At 36.6% G+C, this 18,454-nt stretch overlaps 1 protein-coding gene across 2 annotated transcripts in view; it reads right to left on the reverse strand.

The window, feature by feature from the left end:
* ABCC4 (ATP binding cassette subfamily C member 4) overlaps positions 1–18,454 on the reverse strand; it is a 163,708-nt gene that overhangs the window by 76,305 nt on the left and 68,949 nt on the right. The gene's annotated exons all lie outside the window — the stretch shown is intronic.

Below are 18,454 nucleotides of genomic sequence, written 5' to 3' on the forward strand. Positions count from 1 at the left end.
TGCTTTCATGAGAAATCTCAAAATACCTTCTACATTGTAACTGCCTTTCATATTATATATCATTACCAATTAACCATGCTGGCTACAATTTCAGCTGTAACAATCTACAACACAGATTTTAACTTTGGTGCTATGTTATACTTGCTATTAAAATTATCCTTTTTACAAAAGCATGATAGATTTGGGATAATATATTCATTAGCAACTTCCAAATTATTCATCCCTGCAATGATAACCCCTGCCCCAAAAATTAACATTCACAGATTTTTTTCTTCTGCAATTTATTGTGAAAGAATCAGAATTACTCAAAAGAACAAACTTCTGGCTACATAACAAAGTTTTATCCCACAACCTGAGCACAAAGCTCCATCTCTGTTTCATAATTAGAATAACAATGAAAGCAGACACCTTCTCCCCTCAATCCCTAGAGTAACAGTGAATGTTTCATATATAATTCTCTGAAGTTGCCAGAACAAAGTTCTAACGATTCCAGAAGTTAAGCTCTGCATATCCTTTCTGCGTCTTCCTAAACTCATTTTTATTCACTGAAGCTATTTTAAGTTATCCTGAGTTTAATGAATAAAATCTACATTTAAACATACTGAAAGAAAAAAACTAAAACCAAGCCACAAACTCTAATGTGCTGCCAAACGAGAGGACAACTTCATTTCTGCTGTATTCTACAACATAAGATATTTTTAAGGCATACAGGCCAACTGTGTATTTATTTATTTATTTATTTATTTATTTATACAGAGGAGGGGGTAATAGAAGAGTTGACACTGGCCCCCTACCTCCCCCTCCTGAAGGAAAAAAAAAGGTAACCACTTGCAATTTCTTATCAACTGATCTTTAAAAAGATGTCAAATTGTACACTAAGGAATTTTCTGTTAATTTACATCACCTTCTTTTTCTGTTCCAGATGTATAGTTACCTACTTCAACATCTCACCACAATACAAAGCATCACTATAAAGACACCTGAAATAGTCTATATGGAATACAGTCCTATATTGGCTTTTTACTAGCAAGATTACGAATTTAATTCTTTGCTAAACTATTTAACCACAAAAACATCTACTTCTGAAAGTGCATTTATGCAGTCTAGTTTTCCTTTCTGCCATAAATTCAATTTGGACTGAAGATGTCCCAAGTGTTGTTTTGCTGGAGGTGGGGCAGAGCTTACAATTAACCTGAATGCTACAAATCAGGATGAACTGAAATATCCGAAGAGTATTCTGTTGCTGGAAATTTTACATGAGAGGAGAAAAACAGCTTTTACACTTACTTTCAAATTTGGGACTTATATATAAATATACATCAATTCAAGGATTAAAACAAAAATGGAAATATATGCCACCTTTCTGGTAAGGCTTTTCCAAAAAGAAAAAGGTCTTCTCCTATGCTATTTATACTACCAAGACTAGATTCAGAATAGGCTTTAAATACTGTATTTCAGAAAATATCAGGAGGGGTGGTGGTGTACAGAATCTCACACAGCTCTTTCAAATCTGCTCACATTTGTTGATCTTTTTACCATTCCATACCCTAAAGATAATTCTAAGAAATAGATAAGATCTGAATAAGAATCATAAATTGCTTCTTTTTGATGTTTTTCTTCCCCCTTTTTTTTTTTTTCCAAGTGTTGAAGTTAGATGGGCTCAACCACCACTCCAGTCTAAGATGACAATAACCAAGTAGGACATCACTGAATATAAAGCTTTTGCCTCCTGGGATCTTCAGTTTAAACTACCTGGCTGATAAAGTTACAATTCAGCAAACAAGTATCAACCTGTATTTTACCAATCACATATATTCAGATCCCCTCCCACACGCACTGAATAGAATGATTCTGATGTAGTCCAACCATTTTCTTCCTTTTTTGAAACCATGGAAGCAAATTCAATGTGAACTGTTGCTGAGAAAGCCAAGCCAATTTCTGGCTTCTATCTAGCCTATCCATTTTGAGGATAAAGCCTTTGGGCAGCAAAAACAGCAGAGGCATTTCATATCTTCATCTGATTTTGTAAACCCTTGTCTTCTCCTTGGTGTGTTGTTTTGGTTTGATCATTCATTTTTCTTTATCTTCTGCTTCTTTTTCTCTCTCTCTTGAAAAAATGTGAATTGATTGGCAAGGAGAGATTCTCTCTGAAGTTCATTCATTATGTACCCATGTAATGATTCCTGAAATACCTTTTCCTTTTTAACTACTCATACTATAAAAAAGCTGCTGCAACAGCACGGGTTTGGCTATCCATAATTCAGAATGGATGACATTGGATAATTTTCAGTGGCTTTTTCTCCTGTGTCACATCAAATGTCATTGCTACTGAACTCAAGAGAAATTCTGGTATAACTACCAGAAAATCAGAACTGTGTATCTCTTAGTTTGCTATGCAAATAATCAAAATATATTTTTGGAAAATCTGCTGTGTGTTAAAAAAAACCACCCACCCCATGAAAAGAAAAATTTTGCTTCGATTTAGGACGTTTTAAACCACATGCTAGAGCAAAGCCACAGAAAATTTGGGAACAGCTAGATTCACAACTTAGGTACCATTCACCAAACCACAAAGGAAGATACTGGGAAACCTGTCATCCTGTTTATAAACGTACTGCCAAGCCCAGGGGTCAGGACACTTACATGAGAGGTGAAGGCTGGGCAGAGACACAAGGAACATGTTATTTTTACCAGTCATGGAGCATGCAGTGAATGTGGGTCACCCACCTCTCCAGCGAGTGTGTTAATTACTCTACTAGAGGCAATTCTGCGGTAGGCCTCCTCCAGTCTCTGCTCTTGAAGCTGCTTGCCCTTTGAATGAATCAGTAAATAAGTATGGCACCGGAAGAAGGCAAATGAGTGCATGCCTGAAGGCTATGGCAACCAGTATGGGAGTACAGCTGGATTGAAATACCTTTTTTTTTTTTTCTTTTGGCTTAATTTAGGGCATGGAATGGATCCTTTCCTGCAGAGCAGGCTGTAGGGTATAAGCAGGGATGACTTCACCTCCTCCTTAGTTTTGTGACTTGCCCCAAATTCCACTTGCAAATCTTGCCTGAGAAAAAACCAAAAATCTTTTGTCTTAGAAAATCTGGAGCCAACCACAATTCAACCATCTTCTAGCAAGAAGTGCTGTCCAAAGGAATCTAGATACAGTCTTACAACACGTTTCTTTGGGCCATCAGCTTCTGTGGAAAAACTAAAACATAAACTTCTTTACAGCCTAAGCTACAATTAACAAAACTGAAATGAAATGTGGGGCATAATATGCATTCAAATGAGAAAAAAAACAAAATATGACCTCTTCTCTACTGTATATTATATTCATTACATTAAAATAAAAATTTTAATAATTAAATTATTAAATGCTAAGCATTTTGAAAGTTATATTGCACTGCATATGACTTTACTGCACCTTGTCTACTGGGCACCTATTCGAAAGCTTCACCTCAAAAACAAAAGAGAAAAACGTACTAGGAGTAAGTAGCTGCAAATGAGGAGAAAGTAGTTGCTGACCATACTAAAACACTCATAGTGTATAAGTCAAAACCAAAAGAAACTTTCATGTTCACGTACAAATATACTTTAAATTAAACCCCCTAGATTTCTTGACAGCTGAATGCTAGAGGTTAAATTCTTTTAAAAACATATGCTTACATCTATATAATTTAAAATTACAGATAATCTAACATAGCCATATAATTTTCTTTTTTTTTCCATGTCTTTTAAATAATAAGAAGGAAACTTAGAATGATAAACAAAAATATGTTAATATGTCTTCGCTTTTCTATAAAGGGAAAAAAATTCACACACATCAAGGAGAAAAAATGGCTTCACTGAACAGTCATTCAAGCAAAAGTGAATAGAATTTACAATCTATTTTGTCTTTGTTCAATTCAAAGACAGACTTCACTGTGAAGCTCTGATTTACAGCTGTCCGGCACTATGAACTCCTAAATAAATAAATAGGCAAAAATAGTGCTGCCTGCAACAAGGGACTCCTGAGAATGCTGCCATTTGTTATTTGCATGACAGAAACACCAAAAAGAAGATTAATATATCTGAAATGGGAGGCCAAGCCTCACACTAGGATGCACATTGGACCATCTCATAGCCAGCAGCATGCCCTGCCTTGAAGAGTTTGCTGCCAGTTAAGAGAAACCAACACAATTGACTATAAAAGGAACAACAAGCAAAGGGAAGATGTAGCAGTAAGCTGGAACAGAAAGTTGCAGGACAAGATATGTGCCTTTTTGCCTGATTTTTTTTTTTAAGTATGGGAAAACAGTGGGGTCAGGGAATTAATGAGTTTCTCCACCCATATATTTAACTGTCAGTGTATAGTTAAACTGCGGTTACAATGATACTGGTGTATCTTGAGATGATTTTAAGATGAAGATGAGCCAGCTTGCAGATGAACTTTACTGAACAGAGAGCAGGAAGTTACAAAGATGTAAGCATGAAAGATAAGCAGGCAAAATGATGATGGAGGTAGTTAAAAACAAAGGAACGTGCCAACAGCTCCAGTTACCAGGTGCAGAAATAGTAAAAGCTTTGCATGGGAAGAGGGTTAATGTTCAAATGAAGCCACACTCCTTTTCTACACCTCCTGGTAGACTACCTCAAAGTACACCTGGGGTAAGATCAAGAAAAATCCTTCTCTCCATCTGGCTCTGGGGAGGAGCTACAAGACAGAACTGTTGAAAGACTAGCTGGCAGTAACAGTCACAGAAATTGATACTGAAAGAGCTTTGTACACATTTACTTGAATTTTTGCCCTGCGCAGACTGGCTGCTGGCACATGCCCTCTTCTTCACCCTCTACTTCATTCACTGCACATCCACTCCCCATTTCCTCTCCTCCCTCTTCCTTTGACACTCCTTCTTCCATTCTCCTTCATCATGGGATGGCACAAACTCTGGATACAAATAAGCACACTTGAAAAAGAGGAGTGAATGTCATCCTATGCACAACCAAGGCACGAAGCCTGACATGGTAAGGCATAGGCTGGGAAGCATGGAAAAGTTTGGGATAAAGCAAGTGGCTGCAACACTTAAGCTAGAAGAGTACCTGACTGTTTTGGAAATGCAGTGTGACAAAAAAGCCAGATAGGGGAACTACATTAACTACACATGAGCTGTAAAGGTAATAGGAAGGATGTTTTCCCCTGGAAAACATGGGAAATCCTTACAGAAAGTGAGAGATCAGGTTCTGAAATAGTTCCCCAATTAAAACTGTAGAAGCAGAAAGGCCATTGTCGCCTGAATGGAGATGGCAAAGTTCATCCAGGACATACAGCATAACCATAAGCATTTGATTCACACAGACTATTCACAAGGTTATACTTGGGTAAGGCAAGACTTGCTGTCTACTGAGAGAGATGCCTTCAGAGAACAAGTCAGAGGACTTTAGTTAGTTCTTACTTTCAACTGCTCTTAGAGGAGCATATTTCACTCTGCTAACTACAGAACCACAGAGGCAATGGCTGGTTGTGTCGAGTTAGTCTTTAAGTGTACTCTAATTAGTTTGCTTCAATTCATTCACACAGGGTCTTAAGATTTCACAAGACCAATTAAGATTTTAGGTAAAGAAATTCTCAGTAAAAGTTTTCTTTCTTCCTTCTAAATAAACATGTCTGGGTCTTAACAGTTCGCTTATTTATACATTTATTTTGTTTCTCTGACATCCATTTTCACCACAATTTGTTTTGTGGTGTTTGGTTTTATAAACCAGCAGCTTCTCTGCCGAAACTGTATCAGACACATTAGAATGAAAGGATGTTCCAGGACTGCAAGGAACTGGACAACAACAGGAGCAATGCAAAGACCATGACAAAAATCCCTATCTTTCAAGCATCCATACCCAATACATTAAAACACCATAAAATCACCTCATAGACCTAAACCACTGGTTATATTTTGGAATAAACATTACAAATTTTGCAGATAATCATTGATCATAATCTGATCCCAGACACTTTGCGAAAGGCTGTTTTAAAACAGCTGCTTTGCTGTTATTCTGCCTTAAAAAAAAAGGTATTAACCAAATATCTGATAAGGAGGATTAAAATGAAAAAATACACATAATGAAACTAAATGACAGAAAAATACCTTGTGTTTTTCCTTCACTCTTCACAAACCAGCACGAACAGAGAACTTGATTCTGGATCAATTTGTGGATACATCATTAGAATATACGAAACAAAAGCGTAACTTCAAGCAAAAAAACCACAGAAAGCAAAATTGTGTCAATAACCCAACCACTAATAATATTACAGAGTATTAATTAGTAACAACTTAGCATTGTAGATATTTAATTATAATATTTAGAGAACAAATGTGGGCTCTGATGGTTTTCAAAATGTAGCTTAACTTTAGAATGCATATGAAAAGCATCCAATAAACTTTTCATCACAGCTGAATGGTATTTACAATGCCTCTTAACTTTCTGAATGTCTATTTTGTCCTTGACTGACTCCGGAGACCAAGTCCTTAAATAGCAATTCACATTCCAAACACAAATATTCAATTCCTAAAGTTCTTAGTGGTCAACTATACAGTGATCATACTTTCAGGAAGAGGTCACAAACAAGTTTAAGTGTTTAGATCACTCTAAAACCTTTTAGGACCTTCTGGACAATTGGGGTTTTGTTTGGTTGATTGGTTTGTTTTTTCCAAAGAATAAGAGACTGAAATGTCTCTTAACATAAAGGTTTTGTACCCTTTCATAATCCAGCATTTTTCTGGAAAGCTGTCATACCACAGTTGGTACAGAAAATGCTGGTGCTATGAAACAACACTTCAGTATGGCACATGATCCACGTACTGAGGTCTATTCCACCTTCTGGAAGGTTTCTTACTTCAGCAGGGTACCACCCTCATAACCTGCAGAACTCTGCCCACAACAGACCATTTGGTACGATTAGGACCTAAATTAAGTCAAGACATCACAAATTACCTGAACTAGAAACCCAAATAAATATTGAAAACAAAACCTGAGGTATGTTGTAAAACAATATAACTGAAGTGTTACTGTTTCCATGGGTCACATTCTTTCCTTCTCAACGCATTCAGATACCCAAAGGACCCATTTTGTTCAGAAAAGAGCTCCTGGAAGAACTGAAAGGTTCTGACATCAGAGAATTTAAACTAGCTGTGAATCCCATTGAGGAAGTATGAGTCATCTCTGAGGTTTAAATTAGATTATCAACCAAGTGAAGCAGCACAGTAAATCTACAATAAAAGATGAATGCCTACAGGAAAATAATTTTTGCCCCTAGTGGCAGATGCTTGAACTTTAAAGGATCTGAGACTAAGCTCTTTGTGTAAGCCTTCCTGACAGAAAACAATTGAAATAATTTCTTTAGTTGGTCCAACTTCACTCCATATGCCACATGGAAACAATATCTAAACCCTGTAAAAGAAAGTATATTGTCACTTCTAAACCAATTGAGGATCAAACAATTCACAGAAACCAAGACTTATTTTGCTGACAATTAAGCTCTATCACCAAGACTTGAGATTCAATGAAATTTGACAATTGTGAAGAAAGAGGCTTTTGTCTGAGTAAGTCTGAAGCATTTGGAAGAATCAACAGAAAATCAGAAGACTGATTAGATCGAAGTATCACAGCCTTTGAGAAGACTCTAGAATTCGCAAAATAACTGCCTTCCTTGCTCTGTTTCCTCTCTGAACTGCTGTGGTATTGCAGCAGAAAGGCATATAGCAAGAGGCAAATCTGTCTAAGGAGCAAGCATTATACCCATCACACTTGCTCTTACACCAACAGCGTACTTTGCCTATCCTGCTGGTCAAGCTCCATTATGAAGAACCACCATCCCTTTAAAGACAAGTACAAATCACTGCTGCACACCAAACCTAAGGGGTGTGAAGGGCCTTTTAAGCCGCCTTCTTCCATGCTGAAAGCTGTCACATTTACTTTGTAGTAATTCAGATACAACCCAAAGAAGTTCACAAATTCCATTCTATTCTAGTGCTGGAGGTCACTAGCTAGAATAATATTCTTGCATCTCCTCATGGATTCAAAGAATGAGTAAGTTCTTCTGTTTTTCCAAGAACCATAACACTAACTTGTTCTCCTTTTGCCTGTTTAATTGAAGAATATGTAAAATTTCTATTCAACCTCCATGCTTACTTTACAATTAATAAAAAGCAGTCAATAAGCATTTGAATGTCTTGCATCTGATAAGAAGTACAAACGACGGAAGGCACACAGTGCTGCTCACAGCACTACATTTTAAGCTGAAAACATCTCAGATCATTTCAGAAACTTGCAAATTCGCGTTTTACAAAATGTTCATGTCTCTTAAAAGTACATGATTATATTGCTTTATTGCATGGCTAAGACGGTAAAACAATTAATGGATTCCTGTTTTTCCACAGGAATGTTTCTAACTTTTAAGCAAACACAGTTCTGGAAAGTGTCAGATTGGACATTTCTACTCTTGAACACTCAGCAGGTGAACAACACCATCTATATAAGCCCTCATAATCTTTGAGAAACAGTTATTTCTAAACAAGCACTTCTAAACACTGTTCCTTAAGCCTTTGGTAGTAGCTGAGCAACACTGGTTATTAAATTGAGGTGCAGCAGTTTATTTTTTCTTATCTCAATTCAAAAAATAATATCTTGGGATTGTTTTTCCCATTTTTTCTCTTGGGGATTTTTGGGGGTTTAAATCTAAGCAGCATTTAGTGAATGGCTTTGAATTCAATATTAAACCATACTCATAGCTTAATTATGAAAAAAGATCATTGTCACTACATATTTGGAATATTAAAACTTGTCAGCTTTAGAGAAACCTCAAGGCATTTTTTTCTCTCAAATTTGGTTTTATTTTGAAAGCACGGCTTAGATAAGATTTCTTAATATTAGAACAAGTCTAGCAGAACTAGTTTTCTGTTGAAAATATTGGGGGGAAAATGTTCCTTCTATATTGTTAGTTCAATAGAAAAAAAGATCACACTTCTAAAGCTAAAACCATCTATATTTCACAATTCTGGTGCTTCCAGATTTGCAGAGATTTCTGCAGCTACCTTTGTCCTAAATGAGCATCAAATTAATTTTTTTTCTCTGACACTAAGGGAACATTAGCTGACTACAGGTAACTACCACCAACTCTTCCTTAAACCATTTTACCATTTTTTAGTCAGGAAATACCAGAAATATTCTGGAAAGTTAACAGTAATTGTTTACTTTTGGCTGGTTGTTGAGACTGAGGGGAGGGAGAATTATTCTTCTAATAGGAGACTGGACAATGAAAGAAGGGAGAATGGAAAGAAGCATTATGCTAACATAAGGCAAAGAATATGGGGTTTATATATATTTACATATATATACATATATATGTGTATTTTTAATATAGATTTTTATATGCATGTGTGTATATATATAAATGAAAATTATGGTTCATTCCTTTCTCTTAAATTCAGTGGTAAATTCAGAACACCAAAGATTTTAAGATACCCATCCTTAAGCACAAAGACAGGTAGCTACCCTGAATCCTCACACTGTAGTAGGTAGGAAAGACAGCTCTTCTCCAGCGAGGTTTAGAGCAAAAGCCTAACATTGGTGCCCTGAAAGAGCCTGCCTCTCTATCACATACCTGGTAAACCTAGACTAATATTAACCTTTGTGAATACTCTTCTTTGCCTGGTCATTCATCATTATACATATTCTTCAAACTGGAAACCAAAACGACTAGAAAACAGAAATACTCATGGATTTTAAGAAGTTCTAATATTTTATACGAGAAAATTTTCTGTTTTAGTCACAGAACTCTTAATGTCTATTACTGAAAGGATAATCTTACAATAACAAAGATGCCATTTGTACTTTAGACTTAACAATAACTTAACCAAGTAAACACCACACAGCAAATCTGGTCTGAACAGGCATAGGAACCCCAGCACTTTAGTTTGCTTTCAGTTTCTCCTGTAAACTGAATGAAAGTTAGGCTCCTATGTCATTAGGCAATGCACAGATTTACTCATGTTTACAGGTCCTAAAAAACCAAAATGTTCTTCATTAAGTTGCCCAGCATTAAGGATATATTCCCTTATTTCAGTGAGAGGGGAGAGAAAGCAAACAAAAGTGACAGACAGCAACAGTACTTCTGAAAGTGTTCATTATTCCATGTAATGAGAAAATAGCTTCACATAAAACATTGAACATTCTAAACCCAATCTTTGTAAGTGAAGACAGATACTACCTTCTCTCTAAAGACCAGCCTGACAGATTATAAACATAAAATAAATAAGTGCACTGGAGGAAGAGATCAATGAGATAGTGTAAAGTTTATTTACAGCTTTAAATGTTCATATTAAAAAGGAGAGAGGGGGGAAAAAAAACAAACACTGAGCAAATGCCCCTGGCATCTAATCACCTGCTGTCCTCTGGGCATGTCCTAGAAAGCATGGGCCAGGATCAGTATTCCTGTATGAGAAATTACTTATAACATCTTAAAAACAGATGTGGGAACTTTGTCTCAAAATTTAGACTGAACTGTATCCATTTTGGGTTATGAACATTCAAACTGATGAACATGAAATTATGCTTAGAAATGAATACATGCAGGGACAAAGGAACATGTACTCCCGATAAAGGAAAGCTTACCACAAAGCAGAGGGTTTTTTCTTGCCTACACACGAATTAGCAATATTCTGCATTGCATCATTTGCATATTAAACAGACAATAACTTCATTGAGAACACAGGTTTGCCACACACAGAGAAAAATCTCATCACATCTGATAAAAAGAAAACTGAGGAAGAGAAGACTTAGGCCATCTAGCCTCCAACCATTATACTTTATAATTACCAGCAATAATGTCCATGTTCCAGATTACCTTTTCAGTTTTCCACACACCTTCAGATTATTCTGCACTCTGTGCCCCAACATTGACACAGGCTAGTGAAGATTTACACTTGAAAGAGGGCCGGATATATGCAGAAGACAGCGTAAAGGCGTTGGCAGAGATGGAAGAGCAGCATTCCCAGACATGGAACACAAGAGGATAAATTCAGGTACACAGTGGGTGAGAACTGACAAGGACCATACCAGTGGACAGAAAAACTATGAACTTACAAGGAGTTTAACTCTAAACCTCCTTTCGAATGTCATAAATATTGCACAAGTAGTGCATGATAACAGCTCAAGTTTGAGGAGTATTAGTGACCTCTATATTCTTTTTTTAACTGGCAAATGAGAAAGGATGAGGGGATGCTACAACTAGAAGACAAGCAGGTCAGTAGTCACTGCTGAGTCTTCTACAGCAGTGAAAAGTCCAACATGAAAGCAAAAGCTTCTCGTCAGTATACAACACACTACTACCCTGAACCACAGTTGAGAATAAAGACTTTGACACCTTTCTCCCATACACCAGTCAGCTTGCTTCACATGCTGGCTCTGTGAATACAGTTTCCTACCCAACATTAGGCAAGTAACAGCCTAAAGCAGCCTCAGCTTCTCCAGACATTTCAGAAATCTCCTCACTTTACGGCCTCTCATTAGGTACCACCACAACTAAATATTGTGCTCAAGCCAAAATCAAAAGCTATGGCAATAAAATATGCAAATAAGAATCACCTAGGAAAATATTCTACAAGAGCCCAAATTTAAATGAACATTAAAACAAACCTCCATGAACCTGCAGTTTCCAGTTTCAAGCTACCTACCTCAAGGCTGGTATTACCACAAGTAGTAATTAATGTCCACTACATACTACTATTTTAATTACAGAACTATTGTCCAGCAACTAATAAAACAACAACAACAAAGTGTTCTTCATATGCTGGATGCTATTTTAAAACAGTTTCTAAAGCTCTCTTAAGACTGGTAGCTGTTAACATATACAGCTTGTCATAATGTTGTCTCCTCCAAATACAACATTATCTTGCAAAAAATGACATCAGAAATCAAAACCTGAAGGAGGTCCGCCCACATGTATTCACCTGAATGCATAACAAAAAGCCTCTGACAAAGTACCTACTGATTCTGAGGGAAAAAAAAGAATACCCAGGGAAGATAGAGTAGAAGCAAGCAAGTAATGTTCTCCTGTACCATTCAGAAACAGCTTAGTAATTAACTCTATCAAGTCTGTGTTTTGTTTGTTTTTATTTTTAAACTGAACAGCACACTAAAATCGAGCTTGATTCAATACCTTCACTTCTCTAACTGTTGATTTCTATCCTTTATTTTTTTATTCTGGATTGCCAGAAAAGGCAGATTCACATACAACTTCCATTTTTTTCTACAGTAAAATTAATTTTGGATCAAGAACTGCCTTTTGTTTCCAAACACTCTCCAAGATCACCACAGGCACAAACTAATCTTCACTTGTTGCATAATTTGCAAGATGCTGGCAATCTGGTCGGGGGCGGATGAGAAAAAAAAAAAAGAAACCCCCCAAAAAGACTAATTAATTCACAAGATGCTGCAGTGCAATTACCTAGCATCACCTGGGAGAAAGGTTCCTGTGCAGTTTAAAGCAGAACAGTGCTAATGGAATGAATTTGCACTGTGATAATATTTGTTTTATTTTAATTTACAGCCATTCAGGATAAAACCCAAAACAATAATAACAACAAAAACCAACAAAAACCCCAAACCCCACCATAACAGGCTGTTTTTTCTGGTTTTCCGCAAACACCACAGTGGTCTAACTGTGTCTGTGTGTCCGTAAGGAACAACAATAAAAGATTATGGCATAGGAAAAGAGCCCAGAAGAGCCAAGAGCCTGATGTACAGGACTTTCACCTGGCATGGGGGACCCACATGGTTCAAGGCCCACATTAAATCGCAGAGGGAGAAGACCAAGGCTGCCTTCCTCATGTTCCACATATGTGCTCCCACCACCTGGCTATTCATTATCCTTGCCTTGCTCTTCCTTAAAATATTTTTTATTAAATGCTTCTAGCTTGTGCCAAGGTGGAATGAAAGTGTTTTTTATTGTAAGTTTTTCTTCATTTCTCAAAAATGCTCATTTCCCATCCAGAATAGGCATCCATGAACAGCAAGAGAAGAGGTCCTATCCATGTGGCACCTCCAATCCCCGCTATCCATAGCAGCTACAGCAGCATCCAACAATTTTTAAGCAGATTAAAAATAGCAAAAAAGTATATATTTAAAACAGTCATTATCAAAACCAAAAAAGCGCCTCCATCCTTCAGATAATCTCCAAAAGCTTATTTGCAGCTGCATCACCTCAGCTAGGCCCTCTTTTTAAGCCCCTTGCAGTTTTTCCATCAGTATTACTGCAGTCTTTCCCTCTGTTTTCAAGTGTCTCCAACCAACATTTCCTTCCTCTTTGCCACAAATCTCATCAAAATAGTCTGTTATCTATGCAAGACTAAAACATAACTCCATTTTTACTTCCCCACTACACTTGCGGGAAAGATATGTCTCAGAACAGCTTCTGCGTGGTCTTCTAAAGCCAACACTTTTAATTAGGTTTCTCTGTCTTGGTCGACTCCCTCCATGCCTCCTTTTTGCTCGGCTGAGGTGGGGCGAGAGCAGCCCTCTCTGTAGTTGCTTTAGCAAATGAAAAACCTAGACTTTGCAGTATCTGGGCAGGTCAGCATACGGTCAGAAATGAGTTTCGCAGCAGGCCGTTTTCCCCACCAGGGGATCTTAATGTGAAGAAGATAGAAAATCTCTGTGAAGGGACATGAAATCTTGTGCCAGGAAAGCAGGAGACTGCGCTTGGAAGTGGTTGTCGGTACAAGCTGCATGCTATTTCCCTATGAAATAATGTCCTGTCCCCTCCTACAAACAGCTTTTCCGTAAACCTTTTAATTTTATCTCCCATATAAAGCATAAACAGGGTGAGCACTGACTCAGTGAACTGAAAATGTAATGGGCTTTCTCATCAGTTTACGGCCAAGTTTCATTCAATTGTTATTGCAGAGAAAAATAGGATAGAGTTGAATTGAGCTATGCTAATAGATAATAAATGTAAACATAACTCCAGAGTACTATTTACTAACTTTAAAGACTACTCCTATAGCAATCAACTTTATAAGGTTCCTGACATAATCATCGTGATGATAAAACACATGGAAGCGTAAGACTACTTAAACTCTTAACAAAAGCCATGATAATACTAACAGTAAATGAGCAACTCCCACAAAATATCATTTAATAATCACACCCTGATAAGGTTTAAAGTACATATCACCATTGTTATAGGAAAAAAAAAACATTAAAGTGTTTTGGTTGTAGTTTTTTTTTTTTTTTTAACACATGTAGCAAGCAACCTAACAGGTTTTAATTACCACACCTACTTCAGTGACAAGCTGTTCCACTCAAACACCCAAACATAATATTTACAATGTTGTGCGGTTGTTAAGGATCTTGATGATTGATGGAACCTATTGTGTTGCCATCTTAATAACAATAAATGCAAGTGATTACCAACACGGAAGAGAGAACCTGTGTTTTTATTTTACAACAAAAGCCTGTCCTATAGGGACTTCTTTTCAACATAAACTAACAAACCTGCACACACGTGAACATGCTTTAGAGCTTGGCACACCGAGTCAAAAACAAAGCCTCTGCTGCTTTAAGGACAAGGTGGTTTTTTTATTAGCTTGGGAGAACATGAAAGCTGTCAAAAGAGCTGGTATAGTTTTTCACAATCCTACAGAATTCATCTTGACCACAAGGAAATATCTGAAAACTGCATCAGCAAGATAGCACAGATCTTGTTCCCGAAAAAAAGAAAGCAATTGAGTCATTGAGTCAAATAGGAACACAAAACATTTTCTGGCATTGCTACTGAATATTTATATCAGTGCTGAATGAAACTACAAACAAAATATTTTAACATGAAGCTCTGCCTTGTTAACTGCATGATATGCCAAAACACCACCTACTGTAAATCGCAGGGTTTAAGACCAGTATTTCTTGTTTAAACATGCTACTTGTTCAGCAGAATCACTTGTGTGAACAAGCACACATTAATGTACACTAACTAGAGCAGTTTCACTATTCAACTGATAATTTAACAACGTCATCAGCACTGTAATTTTCAGACTGCTGAAATATCGTATTTGTTGCAAATATTATACAGTTTAAACACTTTAACAACATTGCCCATTTGACGCTTCTGTCAGATAAAATGCAGACAGGCACTTGTGCATTGATGAACATGCTTTTAATCCTATAAAGAAACTTTCTCTGTCAAATTCTAGGCGTTTCAACACTTGATTTATGAACACCATAATTAAAATCCTCATGCCTTAAAGAAAAACAAACTCTTCATTATAACAACAGCTTTCTTTCACATTTTTATCTTTTAATATTTGGAGTTTGCTTTTATGTGGTGCTTTTAGGTATCAGTTCAGCGTGTCATTTCTGGTTGCCAGAACAGGAAAATATTTCTCTTTATAACCTGGTCAAATCTCAAAGTCCAGTTAAGAACCCAAAGGGATCAATGTTCATTTAATGCTTCCACAAAACATTTGTGGGGAAAAAAAATCTGCTAATTTAACCGGTAGACGACAACCATCACACAATTCAGTGCTTTCTGTTTCTAGGAAGGCCCCAAATGCTGTCATGTCTGTCAAAAGATTTCTCCTCCTTCTACAGACTGTCAGAACCAAGAGTTTGGAGAGATACAATTTTAAAAAAATAAATATAAAAATAAAACTATAAAATAAAATAAAATAAAATAAAATAAAAAGAGCTAGATTTTCATACGCATTTCTGTAGAGGTTCTGGTTCAATTTGAATTTTAGACCAATTGAGGGGGAAGTGATTCCTATTTTATCTGAACAAATTAATGCATATCATTCATTTATTCATTCTTACAGCATCCATCAGCACAGCAGCAGCAGGTTTCAGTTTCCTAAACTCAATGCAATTCAAAATTACACATGATCTCCACTAAAACTACCATTACTGAAAGTGATGCAGTTACACATTAGCATCCCTTCTCTAAAGAAATCTCTGTCCCCAAATCCCAGAAAAGAACAATTCATTTACAAGGTAGGCAGGTAATCTTGAATCAAATCCTGAAGCTTGTCAAAACTAGCATTTCCTAAACTATCAATAAGAAACTAATTTCAAAAGAGGGAACTCCCAATTCAAGTCATTGCTGCTAAAGTCCTGGTCCCTTTTACCTAGCTTTCTATCAAATCTGTTTTGAAATGTTACAAACATCTTGAAAAAGAAATTAAAATAAATAATGGCTCAAGAAGGTCTCTTTGACAGGACCAAAGCATCAGACTCTGTAGGGTTATCAGAATTTATACCACTAATTACAAAGCCCACAAAGTCCCTGAACTCAGCATTACACGAAGCTGAAAAGCTCAATGGGTAAAAGATTAAGAGAAAATATTATACTTGCAGATAATCAGGACAACTGAACAGAACCACATTACTATTGCTCAGTGGAGAGGCTGAAAATTCAATCCTCAAATATCATCTCTAAAAACATAATAGATAAATTTTGTTATCCTTCTAACAAGCTGTTGTAATGCTAGACTGAGATAAAACAGATCATGCTGCCCTCTTGTGCTAGACGTGCACAGAAATCAGCCCCTTTATTCCTGCAAGTGACACACGAAGAGAAATACATAACATTCACTATGAAGTACAAAACATCCACATTTTCCTCCTTACAGATACCTTGACATATATGCAATTCCCTTACTGGGATATGGATAGAAAAGTAAAGGAAATTTCAAGAGAGTCAAATTCTACAGTCCAAAATATAAACAAGTTCTGTCCAGAAACGCAGGCAAGTCAGCCTAAAATACAACCACTTAATCTCCAACTTCCCATCAAAGTTCCACTATAGCTGTTTAAGTGATGCTGTATAGATACCTGCTGATAAATTTGAATTACAGTCATAAATATCTGATCCTTCTTTCTGAATGCTGGATGACACAATAAGCTTTAGTCAATTAGGATTATCAGCTCAATAGGGTTAGATTAAGTGCTTAAGAAAGAAAAGAGACAGTCATTTATTAATAAGATTCTTCCAATGCAAAACACACTTAAAGCAGCAGTGTTTTAACTATTTTTAGATCTATGCCAAATTACAGAAAGGTGAAATCTGTGTACACACAAATATTTTTGGGTGGCAAGGGAGAAAGGAGAGGGCTCCTCATATTCCTCTTCTGTATCTGATATGTAACCCAGGCTCCAAAATTACAAATTCTTAAATCATCTGGGTAAGATGTTCATTACTATTCCCTCTACAAGGCTCCCCACACTATATATTGCTAATGCAATCTGTAAAGAGAGGTCTTGGGCTCAAACCTAAACTGATTCACAAAGCATACTTTTTTTTTTAGAAATAAGTAATCTCATTTATTCACCATGATTGATTTGAGCTACACTGTTGGGAGCTGACAGACATGTCATGATTCACCACGTATTTCCATTTCCTAATGTCAACTCCCTGATGCTGCTCATTAGTCTGTTTCCCCAAAAAGAACTATCAAGAGCTTGGGATATTATTTAAGTTTCCTTCCTTGACTTTGGAACGTGGTTCACCATATGTTCAAAATACTGGCTCTAGCAGCAAAGTAGTAGCTTTGCTGATTACTTTTGGATAAATAAAACTGCAAACATCAGTCCAGCAACAGGCTCTGCTATGATCTTAGAGACCTCACACAAATCCTGAGAACACACTGGAAATTTAAATGACAGCTCTGACACTGCAGTATCAGTTTTGCTAATATGGTATATGATAACTAATAATTTGACTCGGCTGTTAAAATCACAAGCCCAGAAAAAGGAGCCTTTAATAATTAAATTTCCTTTTGAGTACATCTTTCATAGTAAGGCGTATTAAAACAAATCTCATCCCAATGCAAAAAATAGCACCTTCAAATACACACAGCATAAACCCCATGTAAATCAGACAACGAAACACAGATTTAAAAAGAGAATTTCAGAACTGCTAGATGCTGCAGTTTTGAACAAGAGCATCGTCTCACATGCCATATTTTCCCTTTTCTTTTTTCCTTTTTCAAAAGATCTATAGATTAGAACAGCAGTACCTTTGCATGCTACCATGACCAAAAGAAAGATGTAGGGAAAGAAATACATGCACACTGAAGTTAAACTTCTATTATATCTGCTGATAAATAGAAACACACTTCTGTAAGTCACGACTGTGTGAATACCAGTGAGAGGCAGGTTTTATGAATGTTACTTTTAGAAAGCACTACTAATTTGAGCTTCACAGTATGTTACAAAGCAAACTGTTATTACTCTACTTTGTCCCCGATGCTTAGTCTGTAGTTCTTGGTTTGTTATGATGAGCCAGGTTTATGGGCGTTCTTACATGATGTTTATGTATTCCCTCAAAAATACAGTTATTGCATATGCTGTGAGCTCATCTGTGCGCACACACAGACAAAAGAGAGACACACAGAAGGAAAATCTCTGCCTATCTGACAACAAACACCATCAGTACTAC

Source organism: Falco biarmicus, chromosome 2 (genome assembly GCF_023638135.1).
Source record: "Falco biarmicus isolate bFalBia1 chromosome 2, bFalBia1.pri, whole genome shotgun sequence".
Taxonomy (NCBI): domain Eukaryota; kingdom Metazoa; phylum Chordata; class Aves; order Falconiformes; family Falconidae; genus Falco; species Falco biarmicus.